Here is an 18,253-nt window from a genome sequence, read left to right as displayed (position 1 = left end):
CTGTAGTTTTAGAAAGAACTGAAGATGCGAAAGTCGTCGTCAGTTTGTGTATCGGTAGTGTGAAGAACTTACTTGGAAGCTGCTGCCTGCTTAGTGGCTCCAGACCCATCCAAGGCAGAGACATCCGCAGGATCCTTAGTCAAAGAAGAGTCTCGCGACATACCGGACTCCGAACGGGTCTCGGTAGCAGCCTGCGAATCCACAGAAGCGAGCATCAGGGTCTGCAAAAGCGTCTCACCAAGGACTGTTGAACTGGCGATTAGCTTAACAGAAGCATCGTCAGCAGTTTTGGACTTGTGCAGTCTGTCTCTGTCTTTACCCTTATGTTTTTTCGGAAGATCGTTAGTTGGATGGCTTACCGAAGCCATTTCGGAATACGGAGATTGAGACAATAAGGGCCCGACGATGTATAGTTCTGGCGTTGAACAAAGCACAAAATAAACAGTGAGGGATGTCGTGGTCTGGCCCTAAACAGGTGACGCAGTAAGAATGAAAATCTTGGTGTGGTATTTGCTTTCCACAGACGAGAGAATTGTTAACTTTTTCTGACATCGGTTAGAGCAAGAAAAAAGGATCCTTACCAGGGTACTTAGCTTTAGAAGACTTGAATTTGGAAACGAAAACTCAGGTAGTGGCCGACTGGCACTCGTGCGAAATGCTTCGGGCTCCTTGGCAAGAAAGACTGATGCAATGGTGTCGGTTGCCTGATTTTATACCACAGACAACCTGACGTCAGTCCTGGACCAGCAGCAACAAGATGCAGAAATACTAAGCCTCTGGTATTTGGGCCAACTGAGGGCTACCCCTGGCAGGATAACCAAAGTGTGATGACTGCAACAGTGAAATACGAAGACCATCAAGGACAGACTGGGATTTTGGATGCAGATCCTTAACAATAATCATACAGAGTATTAAAGGTTCATAGGTTACTAGGCTATTGACCCAAGGGTCGTATTAAGCCTAGCCTATTACACCCATTATAGTTAGAGAGAAAAAAGTACAGTCAATGCCTAAGATTATTAACTACCCATGTCCAAGAGGGATGCGAGAGCTAATCTGGCAAGAATTTTCCATCCAGTCTCCTTTTGAACAGTCATAGAAGTGCTCTGCTTAACATGAAATGGTAGCCTATTCCAGAGAAGTGGCAACCTCTGAGAGATGAATTTGTCTCTCTAACATGTTCTATTTAAATTGTAGGCCAGACTTAGGTCACTGGAGCAGGTAATTCTAGTCCCATCTGACTTACGGCTGTGCAGCACCTTTATCAGATTGGGGTCAGAGATTGCTCTGTAAGCCAGGCACAAATCCCCCCTAAGCACCCTATAATGCTACGCAGTACAGTGACAGAGACTTCAGTCTGTGTAAGGCATGTGCTGAAGACCCTGGATGATCTTAGTTAAACTTTCTGGGGTGTCTCTAGTTGCTGCAGGTGTCTGGTATAAGTACATACACCAAAGGGGGCATTGTACTCAACTATGGACCTGATAAGGAATGAGTACAGGGGGTTGTAACCTCTCTTGCTCGAGGCTATGCCTTTGCTAATCAAATGTGTGAAATAAAATGCCTGTTTTACTACAGTGGACACATGTTGGTCAAAATTTAGGTCACAGTCTACTTGTGTGCCCAAATCCTTCACTACAACATTCGTACTTAAGGTATTGTTTATTTCATAGTTAGTAGCGACACTACTTTTACCAAAGGGGATAATGATGCATTTTTTTGCATTTAGTTCGAGTCCATAGCCTTGGCACTGATCATTGTTCTGTGTAAGCATATGTACACTGACGTCATTTGGGTAATCAACAATTTTGCCAGTTTGCAGTAGTCAGCAAACTTGGTCAGCTACAGCCCCTTTGCTTTGGCCTGAACTTCTGAGAGGTAAATACCAAACAAAAGGGGGCCTAGTACTAAACTTGTGGAACCCCACTGGTGACAGGTCTGCTGGTTGAAGTGGAGTCACCCACCTTGATAGCATGTGTACACAGCCAATTTGCAACCCACCTAACAAAGGAGTTGACATTTAGATGGGTGAGTGCCAATGCCTGAATGGGGGATTGTGTGAAAAGCCTTTGCCAAGTCCAGATATGCTGTGTGCACAGATTTGCCCTCATCTATGGCTCTGGTCACATTTTCAAAGTTGTCTAATAGGTTTAATAGACATGATTGACCCTTTAACAAGCTGAACTTAGTTGGATCAAGGGTTTGGAGGTCAGCTATATCTTTACTTATGACGTGCACAATGATGTGTTCCATGGCCTTGCAGATAAGTCTAAGTCAGGCTTATGGGTCTATAATCCCCCAGATTTGTTGCTAAGCCGCCCTTGCGGAGGGAGATAATGGTCAGTTTTCCATTCAGCTGGGACAAATCCTGTATTCAGGCTAAGGTTAAATAGGGTACCTAAGGGGGATGCTAATTCCTGTTTTAGTTTGCTTAGAATGCATCCCGGGATGACATCAGGACCCTTAGAGGCTGTTTTTTTTTTTTTGCTTTAGACCTGTTCTTTCGATATATAGGGGAGTAGAGCTGTTAAAGGTATGGTTTGTGATATGTTTGGAGAGGATAAAGTGGAGTAATTGTCACCCAACCTGTCCATTAGTAGGTTAGCAATTTCTGCAAGATCAGTGTGTGAGATACCATTTGTCACTAGTTCAGCACATGTGTGGGTTCTACCTTTTAGGCAACAGATGTAGCTGAAGAAAGCCTTAGCCTTATGATCATCCTTAGCTAGGTTTACTAAATTTTCTCCAAGTTGTCCTTAGAGAATTTTATAAGTTGTTTTATTTGTTTATTTAAGCTTAGGAGGGTACTTATCCAGTGCTGGGACCTCCCTTTGGTATTCTTGGAAAACGCTTGTTGTATAGTTTATTTATGAGAGAGGTCCACCAGGGTGGTTTTTTTTTTACTTGAAGCTCTTACTTTGGTCCTATCTAGCACAGCTGAGTCTATATATCTGTAGAAGTGTTGGTACAGGGCATCAGAGTATACTTTAGTATAGCTGCCAAGCTGATCTGTGGGGACTGGGGCTTGGAAATCATTTATGCCAACGCATAGGAAGGTACAGTTGGCTTTGAAGTTTTTTTTAATCTGACTTCACCTCTGATGGGTTCTGGAGTTACTGCTACTTCAAAAGTGACTGACTTACGATCTGATTTTACTAATGAAGGTCCTGCACTTACAGTAGTACAACGATCTCATGATGGTAAGAACCAGCTCAAATATATTTGAACCCTTGTAGGATTTTGTAGAATTTGTTCCAGGGCATTTAAGTTAAAGTCAAGGAACTTCTGTGCAATTTGGGGCTCTTATAGGTTTCCCACTTGATGGTAGAATAATTAAAATCCCCCATGATGAGTGTTAGGTTGTATTATGATTGACTCAAGTAAAGCCAAATAAGCCGCTTGAGCATCTTGGTTCACAGAGTTGGACTTGTAACTAGCAATGACATGAAGTGGGGTCTTACTCATGGTAATCTGAACTTTGAGTAGCTCCATAGAGTTATCTTGTTTAACCAGTCCAGATGAGTATTTATCTTTAATGTAGACAGATACTCCACCACCTTTAATTCTCACACTTCCATTCCATGGTCCGAAGGTGTGGAAGGCAAGGCACTGTAGCCTTGCAAGGCCAGGGTACTCTGTGGTCTTGAACCAAGTTTCTGCGACTGTACAGATGTCTACAGCCTCCAAAGAAAGGAATGCCTCCAGAGTGCAGCTTTTGATTTAAACTCCTAGTGTTCAGCAGCATAACCCTTATTTTGTTTGCGCTGGATATTTTCACTGAAGTTTTGTTTTTAAGACATTACCTAAAAAAGGCACTATGGAGAAGGCAAGAGCCTCAGCCAGCAGCTGAAAGCCCAGAGGTACCAGGTGCAGACCATCTCTGGCAAAGCGGTGGTGTCTATCAACCATGTCATCCCAAGGTGACAAAACTGGACCCCCCCCCCCTTGAATGACACCAGAAAAGTACAGTTTTGTACCTACCATAAATGTAGATGTCCGATAGATATGCAACTGCAGTCCTGACATATGGGTTGTCCTGCCTCAGGCAGCCCTTTGGTCAGCCAGATTCCAAAGTCTGGGTCCGGCGTCGGCCGATGTCGCCTCCTCCCCGACGTCAGAGCGGCTGGAGTATAAAGGCATCAGCCGACGCCATCTTCTTCAGTGTTTCTTGCCCCAGATGCCAGGTGCCCTCCAAGGAAGGCCAAATTTTGTGAATGGATAAACAGAAAAAAACAGACATGCACAACAGTAATAAACAGATACACCATAATATATAACCCCAGCTGATAGGCAAGGGGAGAAAGGACCCAAAAGGGAAAAACAGAGGGATAGGAGGGAGGGAAAACCTGACTGCAGTTGCATATCTATCGGACATCTACATTTATGGTAGGTACAAAACTGTACTATGTCCTTCAAGAATGCAACTGCAGTCCTGACATATGGGTTGAATACCATAGCCAAGCTGGGGGTGGTAGGACCAAGTAAGAGATGGTGTAGCTAGAAGGCCCTGCAGGACTGCCGAAGCAAAGCCTGCTTGCGATCTGGAGTATAATGGCAGGTTGTAGTGTTTGGTAAATGTATGCACGGAGCTCCATGTAGCAGCCTCTAAAATATCTTTTGTAGCCACTCCTCTTAGAAAAGCTGTGGATGTGGCCATAGCTCTGGTGGAGTGTGGTCTAATATTAGCTGGCACACTTTTTCCATGAAAAGAATAACAGAATCTGATGCAGTGTCCAATCCATTTTGAGATAGTTTGTTTGGTGACTGCTTTTCCTTGAGCTCCAGCAGCATAGGCTACAAACAGTTGGTCAGACTTCCTGGTGGACTTTGTTCTGTCCAAGTAGTAGCGTAGTTGTCTGTGAATGTCTAAAGTATGCAGCAGCTTTTCCCCTTTATTTTGAGGGTTAGGAAAGAAAGTAGGCAGGTGAATTGCTTGGTTTAGAGACACTCTGGATATCACCTTAGGCATGAATGAAGGATTGGTCCTAAGGGAAACTCTATCCTGATGAAAGATGAGAAAAGGAGGAACTGCCATGAGGGCCTGCATCTCCGAGACTCTTCTTGCTGAGGTGACTGCCAACAGGAAAACCGTTTTCCAAGAGAGAAATTGCATTTCTGAAGATGCTGCTGGTTCAAAAGGAGGAAGAGTTAATTTTTCCAAGACGTAATTGAGGTCCCATGCAGGAATTGGTAGCTTCCTTGGAGGTTTGATATTCTTTATGCCTCTTAGAAGCTGTCTTAGCAAGGGATGCGAAAACACAGGTGGATCACAGTTGTAATGTGCTGAGATAGCTGAAGCGTGGATTTTGATGAAAGAGTATGAGAGGCCACTGTGAAACATTTCTGCCAAGTATTCTAATATCTGAGGTATGTTCATCAGTGATGCATCCTGGCCCTTGTTGACATTCCAGATGGTGAATCTCTTCCATTTGGCCGCATAGGCTTTTCTGGTGGAAGGTCTGCGTGCCTCCAGCAAAATTTCCTGAACTTTTTCAGAGAGGGAGTCATGGAACTCTCCAAGCTGTCAGCTTTAAGGTTTGCAGGTTCTGATGAACAGTCTTGTAACTGTGTTGAGTCAGGAGCAGAGGCCATTGAGGCAAGGGCCACGGTTTGGTGTGAGTTATGCTCAGTAGTAGTGGATACCAGTGTTGCCTTGGCCAGTCTGGAGGTATCAAGATTCCTCTTGGTTGTTCTGCTTTGATCTTCAGTAACACCTTGGTGAGCAAAGGAAGAGGAGGGAATGCATAAATTGTTAGAGCATTCCAGCTGAAGGAAAGAGCATCCGTTCTCCAAGCTACAGGATGGTGTATCCTTGTGTAGAACCTTTCCAGGTGATGATTGAGATGAGATGCAAAGAGGTCTATGTCTGGTCTTCCCCATGTAGATGTTATTTGTGAGAAAATGCGTGGGTGTAGCATCCATTCGTGTGGATCCAAGAAATTTCTGCTAAACCTGTCTGCCAGAACATTGTCCTTGCCCGGAACAAACTGGGATTGCAAGTAGATGATCAGTTTCAGGGACTTTTCCCAAAGAATCATTGTTAGTCTGCAGAGGGGGTAGGAATGAGTGCCCCCTTGTTTGTTTATGTACCACATGACAGTGGTGTTGTCTGTCCTTATTAGCAGATGACCTTGCTGAAAAGATTTTCCAAAGGCTTCTATTGCATGTATCACTGCCAACATCTCTTTTTGATTTATGTGCTGATGCATCTCCATGGGAGTCCATTGCCCTTGAATGCATCTGCCGTCCATGTGCGCCCCCCATCCATGGTCTGAGGCGTCTGTTGTAATAGTTTGACTTGGAGCTTTGTTGAAAAGCATGCCTTCGTTTAAGTGACTTGCTTGAGCCCACCACAAAAATTCCCTTTGCAGGCATGGTATGAGTGGTATTATGTCTTCTAGGTTGTGGCTGTGTTGCGACCACAAGCTTTTTAGGTACCATTGCAGCTTTCTCATGTGTAGTCTTGCCAGAGGGATTAGAAGAATGCAAGATGCCATGAACCCCAGGGCCTGCAGGGTCTTCCTTGTGGTCAGGTGGGTTAATTTTGCTAGACCTTTGAAGTAAGCTGTTACATGCTCTTGTTTCTCCTCTGTGAGGAAAGCCATTTGTAGCTGTGTGTCCAGTTTTGCTCCTAGAAAAATAATCTCTTGGGATGGCAGTAATCTTGATTTTTGAATGTTGACTGTGTATCCCAAAGCCTGCAGCAATTGAATGACGTAGTCCAAGTGTTTTATCAAGGTCTGTTTGCTGTCTGCTTGTATTAGGCAGTCGTCCAGGTAAGGGTATATTTGAATCCCCTGGAGTCTGCAATGTGCCACTACTGATGCCAGGCATTTCGTGAATACTCTGGGCGCAGTAGATAAGCCAAACGGCAATGCTGAGAATTGATAGTGCTCTGTTCCTGCAAGAAATCTGAGGTATCTTCTGCAACTATGTCTGATAGGGACATGCAGGTATGCCTCCTTGAGGTCCAGAGTAACCAGCCAAGACCCCTTGCCCAGCATGGGAAGAAGTTGCTGTAACGTCAGCATCTTGAATTTTGGCACCATGAGAAAAGTATTTAGAACGGACAAGTCCAATATAGGCCTCCATTGCTTTTCTTTTCTTGGAACAAGGAACAGTCTTGAATAAAATCCTTGGCCTTGTTCCTGAGGAGGAACCTTCTCTGTTGCTTTTATTTGTAACAGCTTTGAGACTTCTATGAGTGCCTCTGCCCTTTGATTTTGTGGCAGGTTTGGCATGCCTTGTCCCGTTGGTAAGGTATGGAAGTGGAACCTGTAACCTCTGTCTATTATGTCCAGAATCCAATTGTCCTTTGTTATAATGCGCCAGTTTTTTGAGAATAGAGATAATTTTCCGCCTAGAGGTGCTTCTCTTTGAGCCTTGGTAGGCGGAGTGAAAGGTAAGTCATTGTGATTGTCCCTGTGGTGCAGGTGAACTACCTGTGCCACTTCTCTGATTTTGTGGTTGCCATTTGCGTCCCCTGTAGGAGCCTCGGTATTGCCCTCTACCTCGTGCACGCCTGTTCTTTCCCCTTTGAAACTTGTCAGAGTCTGGAAAGGACCAATTCTTTGAAGGCCAATTCCTGCTGAACCTTGGTGGCTGAACCTGGAGGAAATCCTTTACTGTCTGTACTGATTTTGCCTTCTCCTCAATAGATTTCAACACATCCTGAGCATTAGCACCAAAAAGCTTCTGTTTATCCAGAGGTGCGTCCAGGAGTTTTACTTTAACATGATCCGGCAGTGGCTGTTCTTTCAACCAAGCATGTCTACGGATAACAGCCCCTGTCATAGCTGCCCTACATGAAGCTTCCAATGCATAACCACACTGAAGAAAATGATTACTAACCTGCTGAGTATTATGAACCAAATCCTGCAATGCCTTTCTATCTATAGGCTCAGGAGAGGCTAGCTTTTTCTGCAAATCATCCAGTAAATAATCCTGGTACTGAAACATATGAAAAAGGCAGTTAAGTGACCTCATGGCAAGGGTGGAAGAGGTATAAACTTTTTTACCCCATCTCTCCAGGGACCTTGCTTCCCTGTCAGCTGGCAGTGGATTCTTGGCTGAGGAGTTAGCCACTCCTTTGGGGCCCTGTGAAATAGTTTCTAGAGCCACAGAGTGGGCCTTAAAGAGATGCTTGTGAGTGTCAGGGACCCTGTAATATCTGTCTGGCTTGACAGGAGCAGGAGGGAGAGAATCAGGGGAAGCACTGGAGTCGGAGAATACATCATCCAGGACATCCAAAACTGGAGGGATAGCTAAAGGTCTGTGCTGGGGTAACTTAAGGAAGGTACATAGCCTCTTCCTAGAATCAGAAAATTCCTGACCCTGCCACTTAAAATGTTCCCTCATGGAGTGGAGGACTTCACCGAAAGAAAAATCCTCTGGAGGAAAGGCAGAGGGAATAGATTCCTCAGCATCAGAGTCCTCATAGGCCTGGAAGGATTCTTCTTGGGTATCTGAATGCTCTGAATCCCCAGAGGCTTCATCTGAAGAGAGGTTGTCTGCCTGCTCAGTTCTAGGCCTTTTTTCTGCAAGCGGCTGAGAACCTCTGTCTGGGTGAGGCTGACCCCCCCTGATAAGAGAGATTAGATCTGCAGCCAGAGACGTGATCTGTCTGTCAGAAGGGGCCTGAGAAGTAGGTTTAGGATGGGCCTTGGCCTGGCTGGCGGCCTTAGCACGTGCAAAGGCCTTGATTGACATGGATACAGGAGGCCTAGCTGTCCCACATGCAGGGGTAACTTTGTCCACGGGAATGGTGTCGGGTACATCCAGAACTTCAGTTTCCGGAGGAAAATCAATAACCGGCACCGGTGTAGTCTCCGAGACCGAGGAACGTGTTAACGCGGTGTCAGCCTGGAGCAGTTGAATTACCACTTCCGAAGGGACCGAAGCACTCACGGAGGGCTTAGGCGTCATATCGGTGGAAGACGCGGGCCGAGGATGTCGGTCCCGGTTCTTTCGTTTTTTGGTAGTTTGTGCTGTCGGTTGTTCCGACGGTATGTTGTAAGCGTAGGATTCTCCAAAAAAGTCTTCGGCAAATTCTGCCCGGCGCCTGAGTGCGCTTATTAAAGCAAGCACAGGCAGCACAGGCCGAAACGTCGTGGTCTGGGCCCAAGCAAGGGAGGCAGTAAGAATGGAAGTCCTTATGAGGTATTTGTTTACCACAAGACAAACAATTATTAACTTTCTCAATTTGTTCTGACATCGGCTGAGGCAAGAAAAAATGTTCCCCAACGGGGTACTTAGCTTTTAGATGACTTTGGTAACTGAAAACGCAGAAGCTGACCGACCGGCACTTGCGAACTGCTTCTGCTTCGGGCACCGCGCGTCAAGAAAGACTGGAGAAGATGGCGTCGGCCAATGCCTTTATACTCCAGCCACTCTGACGTCGGGGAGGAGGCGACATTGGCTGACGCCGGACCCAGACTTTGGAATCTGGCCGACGGAAGGGCTGCCTGAGGCAGGACAACCCATATGTCAGGACTGCAGTTGCATTCTTGAAGGACATCTAAGCCAATTATTAAAGTTAATCATTTTTTCTTTATATTGTGGCATCATTCTAGGTGAGGGTAAAATGCTGCTCAAGGCTAGGGACATACCTACCAGGGCCACATTCAAGAGCTCAATCATGTCTAGCCCAGTGAGGTATATTTCAAGTCGTTCACACAAACATGAACTATGACAGAGTCAAAAAAAGAAGTTATGTACTCACCATAACGTTCCATCTGAATAGTAGTTCATTTGTCTTCAACCTGTGGGTTTCTGGATACATATCAGATCAGACTTGGTTGCATATCCAGCATCTGATCCAAGCTCAAAGCTCCTCCCCTTACCCATAATGCCCATCTCCTTCCTCCCTTCAGATCAAGTTTGCTACCTAATACAGTACCATCACCTAACCCAACAGAGAGTTGTCCACACAAAAAAAGCAACACAAGGATAATGTGTAGGCAGTAACCACTGATCACATAAGGCCAGGGGAAGGAGGGAGGGATGGTTGAAGACAAATGAACTACTCAAATGGAACGTTACGGTGAGTACATAACTTATCTGAAGTAGTCTTCATTTGGTCAACCTGAGGGACAGACTCCCCAGCTACCTGGGAGGCCCTCATGGAAGGATATTCTGGAGCATGGCAGAGCCAAAGGATGCCCTGTTCTTGGATACAATATCCAATTTATAATGTGAGATGAAGGTATGGGATGAGGACCAAGTGGCGGCAGAACAAATGTTATTTAATGAAACTCTGGACCAGAAAGCTGCTGACGTGTCCATAGACCTGGTGGAATGTGCTTTCACCTGGCTGAATATGCACGAATGATAGTGAGAAATCCAATGGACAATGGTAACTTTAGAGATAGGTTTGGAGTAAGAAACAGAGTTGGTCAGATTTATGAAAGGTTTTTGTCCTGTGCAAGTAGAAACGTAACTGTCTGCGCACGTCTAGTAAAAGCAATTTGTATTCTTCCTTGTTTTGAAAATTTGGAAAGACTGGGAGGTTGACTACCTGATTAATGTTGGCCTCTGAAGCTACTTTAGGTAGAAAAGATGGATTAATATGCAAAGACCTGTCCTTGTGAAAATCATATAAGGGGCTTTGATCAACAGAGCTTGAAGTTCTGAAACTCTCCTGGCATAAGTAATGGCAACCAGAAAGGCAGTCTTCCAGGATCGAAAATGCATATATACTGAAGCTTCAGGTCAAAAGGAGGCGAAACTAAGGCTTGAAGTACTAGGGTAAGATCCCACAATGGCGTAGGATCCTTTACTGGGGGTTGAAGAAAGGTACCTTTGAGGAAGGCCTTACAAAGCTTTGAAGATGCCAAGGAAGCCATATTATCCCCTACATGATAATTAGAAACTGCTGCAAGATGAACTTTGAGTGTAGAAAAACTGACACACTGATGAAAAATTCCAGATAAAAATTCCAATACATCAGAAACTGGAGCAGTGAAAGTATCTAATGCACGTTGAGAGGCCCATATAGAAAAACGTTTCCATTTACTGGAGTACACTTTTCTGGTGGAAGACTTATGAGCCGCCACTAGAATTTTTTGATGGGAGAGGATAATCCTGGAGTCCTGGCTACCATGGGAACTGGAGCAGCCAAGTAGTGAGCTTTAGACTGTCCAGGCCTGGATGGGGAATCCCTGCGGGATGAGAAATGACATCCGGAACTGGATCCAACGTCCATGGTGGCGCCACCAGATGAGACCTCAGAAAGGGAAACCAGACTTTGCAAGGCCAGAATGGGGCAATGAGGATAACTAAGCTCCCCAGCCTGCGAGCTTTCTGAAGTAATTTTGATATTAAGGGAAGAGGAGGATAAGCATAAAGAAGATCGGGGGGGGCAAGCATGAATCAGAGCATCTCTGGGGGCTTCCCCCCTGAGGGGGGCTCAGAGCAAAGAACTCACTGCATTTTGTGTTGGAAGGAGAGGCGAATAGATCGCAAGGCTGACCCCCACTTGTGAACGATCTGTTCTGCTACTGAAGGATTCAGAGACCATTCGTGAAGCATCAGAAGAGATCTGCTGAGCCTGTCTGCTAGAATGTTGGACCTCCCTAGAATGTGCATTGCCACCAGAAAATGGCCGGTGATCACCCATTCCCATACTCTCATTACCTCATGGCATGGGGGATAAGATCTGGTTGCCCAGTTTGGTGATATACCAGACCACAGACATGCTGTCCATCTGGATAGCAATCATTCCTGAAGAAAGATGGGCATGGACAGCCTGCAACGCTAACAGCACTGCCCTAATCTCCAGGACGGTGATATGCAGATAGGTCTCGTAGGGGGACCACATGCCTTGAACTGTCCTTCCCAAGCAGTGCCCCCCCGACCCCAGCTGGGGGGTGACCATAGTCACCGTGGCCATGGGAAAATGTAGGAGAAAGGGCCGTCTCCAAACCAGGTCTGAGGAAAGAATCCACCACTGAAAAGAGTCCCTGCACACTCAAGAGATTCGGACAGGGTGAGTCAACGGAAGTTCTAACAGGGACCATAGTATTGCAAGTGCCCACTGAAGGATCCACATGTGAAGATGGGCCCAGGGCAAGAGACTGATCATGGTCGCCATGGACCCAAATGCCCTTACTACTTACGCCGCCAGGGACCGAGTTTGAAAAATGCAAAGCACATGTAGCTTCAGACTGCGTATTCTGTCTGAAGTAAGAAACACTCTGGTTTGAATTGTGTCTAATCGTGCCCTAATGAAGTCTAATATTTGGACAGGGGTCAGAGAAGATTTGTTGAGACTGATGGTAATGCCTAACCTCTGGGCTAGAAGAAGAAAGGAATCCCTTGCTTGACAAAGTTGATGCCTGGAAGGGGCAATGAGGAGCTAATCATCCAGGTAGGAGAAATATCTGAATGCTTTGAAGTCTCAGGTGAGCTGCTACTACTGACATCACTTTGGTAAACACCCTGGGGCTGTGGTGAGACCAAAGGGAAGCGCACTGAACTGATAATGACTGGCTTCTAGGCAGAAGCAGAGAAACCTCAGACAGCATCTGTCCATCTTGATATAATACACATCCTGGAGGTCGATCGAGCACATCCAATCGTTCTCCTGCAGGAAGGGCAGGATAGACTGATGGGTGACCATCCAGAATTTCATCTTGGCCACTGACAGGTTCAAGGTGGATAGATCCAGAATTGGTCTTGGGTCCCCCCCCAGTCTTCTTTGGCACTACAAAAAACCTGGAATAAATGCCTAATCCAGACTGGTCTTGGGGAGCATATGTTGGATGACCATTTTTCTAGCAGCTTTGCAATTTCTAGTGCTGCATCCTCCCTGTGCGCGGGTAGAACATCAGGGAGGTGTTTCAGCAGTGGAGGTGGCTCGAGAAATGGGACTGAATAGCTGGATACAATTTGCAACACCCAATGATCTTTTGTGACGGACTCCCACTCTCTCTGTTGGGTGTAGCGATAGATGGCCCTGACTGCTTCCAGAGGGTAGCAGTTAGTTGGGCAACACTTCAGGGCTGCTGCGCGGTGTCTGCCGGAGAAAGGTTCTCGAGACCCGTAATTTCTCAGACCCCCTCTGCCTCTAGGATGACTACTATCATGTCCCCCTCTGCCCCAAGGGGAAAGGCGAGTCATGAGTGTCTCAGGGAAAAGTGAGATCTCCACAACCACATCTTCTTGGTCCCTCACTGATTCCTAGAAAAGGATCATTGAGGGGTGGAGAAGCGGATCCTGATGGCAGAGTCTTCCCATCCTTCTCCCTCTGAACTAAAGTCTCACACACCGACTTTCCAAACATGGAGGAACTGTCATACAGAGCATTGATCAATGAAGTCTTAAAAGGTTCCAAAATCTGACAGAGCTGGAGCTAGGCATGTCGCCTGATGGCAACACCTGTACCAGGCTGCTCTAGCGGCTCCCTCAGTAGCATGGGAGATGAGACCCACAGAAGTGTTGGCAATTGACTTTAGGAGTGGCCATATGAGCGGAAAACTTCTAGTCCTCCATCAACATGGACTCAGGGGTCGACTCAGTGATTTGCTTCACTAGGTCTTGCTGCAAACAATCGTACGTGCTGTGTAATTCAGCGCCCTTACAGAAAAAGTCTCAGAAGCATACACTTGCGTCCTGAAGCAGTCCATCGCCCTTGACTCTGGGTCAAGAGGATAAACCTGAGCGAGTGGTAGCAGCCACCACCATAGCATCAACCGAGGACTCCTTATTCCAGTGTGACCTGTCTGAAGGGGGGCTCTAAACTTTATCCGGGTGCTTGGGGATGGGCTCCACCATGTCAGGTTTCTTCCACACCTGAAATGTTATCAGGTCCACTAAAGGATATGTGGGAGGGGACACCCAGGAAGTAGAGGGTCCTGCACCAAATGTCTTGAGGAACAGTGATTCATCCAAGGTAGGTTTCTGGATAGAGCACCCCTGTTGCTGGTCGGAGTTCCATGATGTCTCCAAAGAAAACATCTTCGGGGGGGGGGGCTGACTGAGGGGAACCTTCCCCTTCCTCCAAATCAGTGTCTTCAGTGAGACTGCGGTGGAGAGTCTAAGTGCCTCCTTTTGCACGTACATTTGTGCGGGATCTCCTCAGTGGGGAGGACTCGCAAACGTCTTGCTGCTCCCAAGCAGAAACTTCCTGAGGCAAAGTGGCGGCAGGGTGTCCCTGAGATGCCAGGATGGCCGGAACAGTACCAGAAATAGAGGTAGTAGGGGTGGAGTCAGAGGTCTCAAGGAAATTGAGAGAACTCTCTTCACCACATCAAAAGCTGAAGGGGAACGGACCTCCTGAGTAAGGAACATAGGAGCAGTCACCCTCTGACCAGATGGAATCAGCGCCAAGCCTCCAGGCACTGAGATACCGACAGGAAGGCTGCTTCCTGACAAACACAGAGCAGACACCAACCCCTCGGATCAGACACCGTGGCTACGGCTCAGAGCTTGTTGGATCAGAGCCAGCCAGATCAGACCTGCTCAAGGTCAGAGCCTGCGTCTAGGTACAAAGTACCATCGGCGGCAACCCCTCGCCACAGTCTCCTCGGATCTAAGGGCTCCAAAACAGGCGGGATCAGTGAAAAAGGGCTGCATGCTCCCTGCTCCGGAGGGAGCAGGCAAGACTTCCACCTGTATCTGAGTGCAGATGAACTTCCGCATAATCCTATCCATCTCAGTTTCACGAAGGCTTCAGGTAGAGCGAGAGGAGGAGGTGACAGACACCGCCCTTGGAGGGGCGGTGAAGAGGAGCCTGAACCAGTGACCAGATCCGGGGTTCCTCTGGCACTGGGGGAGAACCAAGGAGAATGAAGCCAGGGAGACTCCGGTCTCGGAGTCTACCTCAATTTAGGTAGGGGGGCGGCCGGAGCCAAGCAATCAGGAGATTGCTTTTCCGGCCTATCTTTTTTGGCAGACTTGTCCCCATTCCCAGGCCTCTTGGCGGGAGTTTGAGTCCCAGAATCCGGGGAAGCTGCAGGAGCAGAAGCTGGGGGCACAGGAATGCGAGTCCCCAAAGAGGGAAGAAGGCCCTTGAGTATTAATTTGTCCCTCCTGTCCTTAAGTGCCTGGGGATTAAACCCTGCACAGATAGAACAGGAGGTCTGGAGATGAGATGCCTCTAAGCACACTACGCACAGAGTGTAGCCATCGGCTGGGGAGAGCTTATGGCTCTCACTCTGTACACTTTCTTATGCCTGGCTTTGGGGTGTCAGACATATCCACGCAGGCCCAGCACACTCACAAACACTCAAACCATGCACGCAAGGAGAGGAAAAGAGAATCTTTTTTTTTTTAACCGATGGAAACATGGGGAGGGGAGGTAGAAAGTAGAGAACAAAGATGGAGAAGAGAGAAGATTTAATGCCAAAAAAATCACTTACCACAACTTTCTATGCTGAGAGCTCAGATCACGATGCAGACATTACAGGCGGCAAACAAGATCTGAGGGGAGGAAGGCGACGGGGCATTATGGGTAAGAGGAGGAGCTTTGAGCTTGGATCAGATGCTGGACATGCGGCAGAATCAGATCGGATACAGATCTGGGAACCCACAGGTGGAAGACCAACTGAAGAAAACTACTTCAGATTGATACTTATTGTTGAGTGACTTGAGTGCATGTGTGATCTGACAAATCCTGGCACCAGACAGCTGACCGTGACTTTCTCCTTATCCAACCTGGTGAGAGCAGGATGTCAGTGCGTCTCACTACAGAATCTCCAAGAACATTATATTTGGGTGTGTTCTGTTTTAAGGGCCTAGTTGGTGAGACACTGGTGTTGAGTGCTGTGTCAGGTATAGGAACCTTGTGCTTAAGAAGTCTCTGGAGTTTAGATAAATTTTTGAAGAGTACCTTTCTGTGTGATGGTTTGTGTTGAGTTCAAGCTTTGTGCACGAGTTGTGGTAAGTGAGCTGACAACCTCTTTGGTGTTATTATTTGGTGCATGAGAGAGCAGGGATTCCGGATTCTTGGTGTAGTTACATCTCGAACGTATTAGAGTGAATTAGTAGTAGAGGGTTGCCTGTGTACATGACGCAACTGCTATACTGCCACAGACTTGTATCAACCAGGCTGGCAGGAGAAACAAGGATAGTCTGACTCTCCCATAATACTAGGTTTGGACCTGTTATTGAGTAGAGCATTTGTTGATCACACAGTAGTTTTGGAAGATCACTGGAGCAGAGTCAGGTCACCAAACTCACTTGCGTTGTGTTAAAAACATGCACAAACCCACACACACATACAGGGCTTTTATAACAAACAAGAAGAAATGGCTAGAAACAAATTATCCAATCCTAAAGCTCAAAACTGAGCCGTGTTACACTAACCTTCAGTCAGATCAGTCCAAACTGTACATTCCTCCCACGAGGGCACAGGGGGACCTCTCCAAAAAAAGATTTCCCGATTTAGTGCTCAATCTGTACAACCAGAACTAGATTCAGCAGGTCTGAATCTAGCCTATGGTACAGCAACTAGAAGTGCATCCAACAATCAGAACACAGTAAAACACAGACTTATAATCAAAAAACAGCAGAAAGTATTCAAAGAACTAAGCCACCATGGGAATGGAGAAAGGAGATTCTGCAGATAGGGGCGACTGCAATTAGGGATACAGACAATAAGTAAGAGGGGGCTGGAATTTATTGGAGAAAACTGGCAAAAGATTCAAGGTCAAGGTATTGAAATCAAATAAGACAGGGAAATTTAATAGAATGTGAAAATGCCAAGAATTTTGCCAAGGTATTGAAATCAAATAATTAAGATAGGGAAAAGTCAATAGAATGGGAAAACGCCAAAAATGTATCTGGACTGCAGGCTAGAAACTGCCTTCTCTATCACGGATTGATAGAGTATAGACAACGAGAAAGAAATAGGGGATCCTATCTGAAAGACCAGTATTGGCAGTTTTCAGTAGAATCTACAACAGACGCTGCTGTTAAAAAAGGAATAATTAGTACAGCATACAAAATATTGCATAATTACTATAAGAATCAGTAGGTTAGAAAGGACTGGAAAAAGACTGGATAAGCAATTAACAAAAACAATGAGGTGATATATGCATGTCTTCCAAATGTGCAACAGTCTAGAAGATTTAGGATCATTGCTTGGAAGTCTTTATATAAGTATTTTTATACCTTAAGTAGACTTCAAAGAATTTTTCCTTACATAGACAGCAAATGTTGGACGTGTGATGGGGAAGAAAAAGGAAACTGGGAAAGTACAGTTGTGTACACTTACCATAAATGTAGATGTTGAGTGTATTCACTGTTGCAGTCATCACATTTGGGTTATCCCTGCCAGAGTAGCCCTCAGCCGGCCCGAATACCAGAGGCTTAGTATTTCTGCGTCGGTTGCTGTCGTGTCAGGACTGCCGTCAGGTCGTCAAGTAGTATAAAGTAAGGCAGCCGACACCATTACATCAGTTTTTCTTGCCCTAACCGGTCAGGTGCCCCCAAGTAGGAGCCAGGTTCTGGTGGAAGAACACCACCAGTAGAACGTAAATACCAATATGTCCCTTGTAAGGAAAGAGAAGAAAAAAAGGGGGGTGGAGGGAGGGAAACCAGGACTGCAACAGTGAATACACTAACATCTACATTTATGGTAAGTGTACACAACTGTGCTATGTTCTTAGTGTTTCACTGTTGAAGTCATCACATTTGGGTTGATTCCCAAAGCTGAGGAAATGGGTGGTGGCAGACAAGGAAACTAGGGGCTGGCTAGGATGCCCTGCAATACAGCAAAGGCAAACCCTGCCCTGGATTTGCAGAAGAGAGGCATGTAGGAATGCTCGGTAAAGGTGTGAACAGATGTCCAGGTGACAGCCTCCAGGATGTCCCGGGGTGGGGACTCCTCTGAGGAAAGCTGCAGAAGTGGAGGCTGCTCTGGTTTAGTGAGTCCTGAACCCTCTTGGGGAGAGGCTTTCCATGTTTGTAGCAGAAATGAATGCAGTGTGCTATTCATTTGGAAATGGTTTGCTTGGACATGGCTTTGCCTTCTGCTCCTGTAGCAAAGCTAACTAGCAATTGATCAAGACGTTTTGAAGGATTTAGTCTTGTCTAGACAGAATCTGTGCACATCTAGAGAGTGCAGGATCCTTTCCCCCTGTTCTGGGGATTAAGAAATAAGGTGGGCAAATGAATGGATTGGTCGAAAGCCACACTGGACACCACCTTGGACATGAAGGCTGGGTTAGTCCTGAGGGATACCCTGTCGGCATGGAAGATGAAAGGTTCCACAGCCATGAGTGCTTGCAGCTCTGAGACTCTTCTGGCTGAA

This window comes from Protopterus annectens, chromosome 4.part0, assembly GCF_019279795.1.
Source record: "Protopterus annectens isolate FY-2018-M chromosome 4.part0, PAN1.0, whole genome shotgun sequence".
Classification (NCBI taxonomy): Eukaryota; Metazoa; Chordata; order Ceratodontiformes; family Protopteridae; genus Protopterus; species Protopterus annectens.
Note: the sequence above shows the minus strand (reverse complement) of the source record.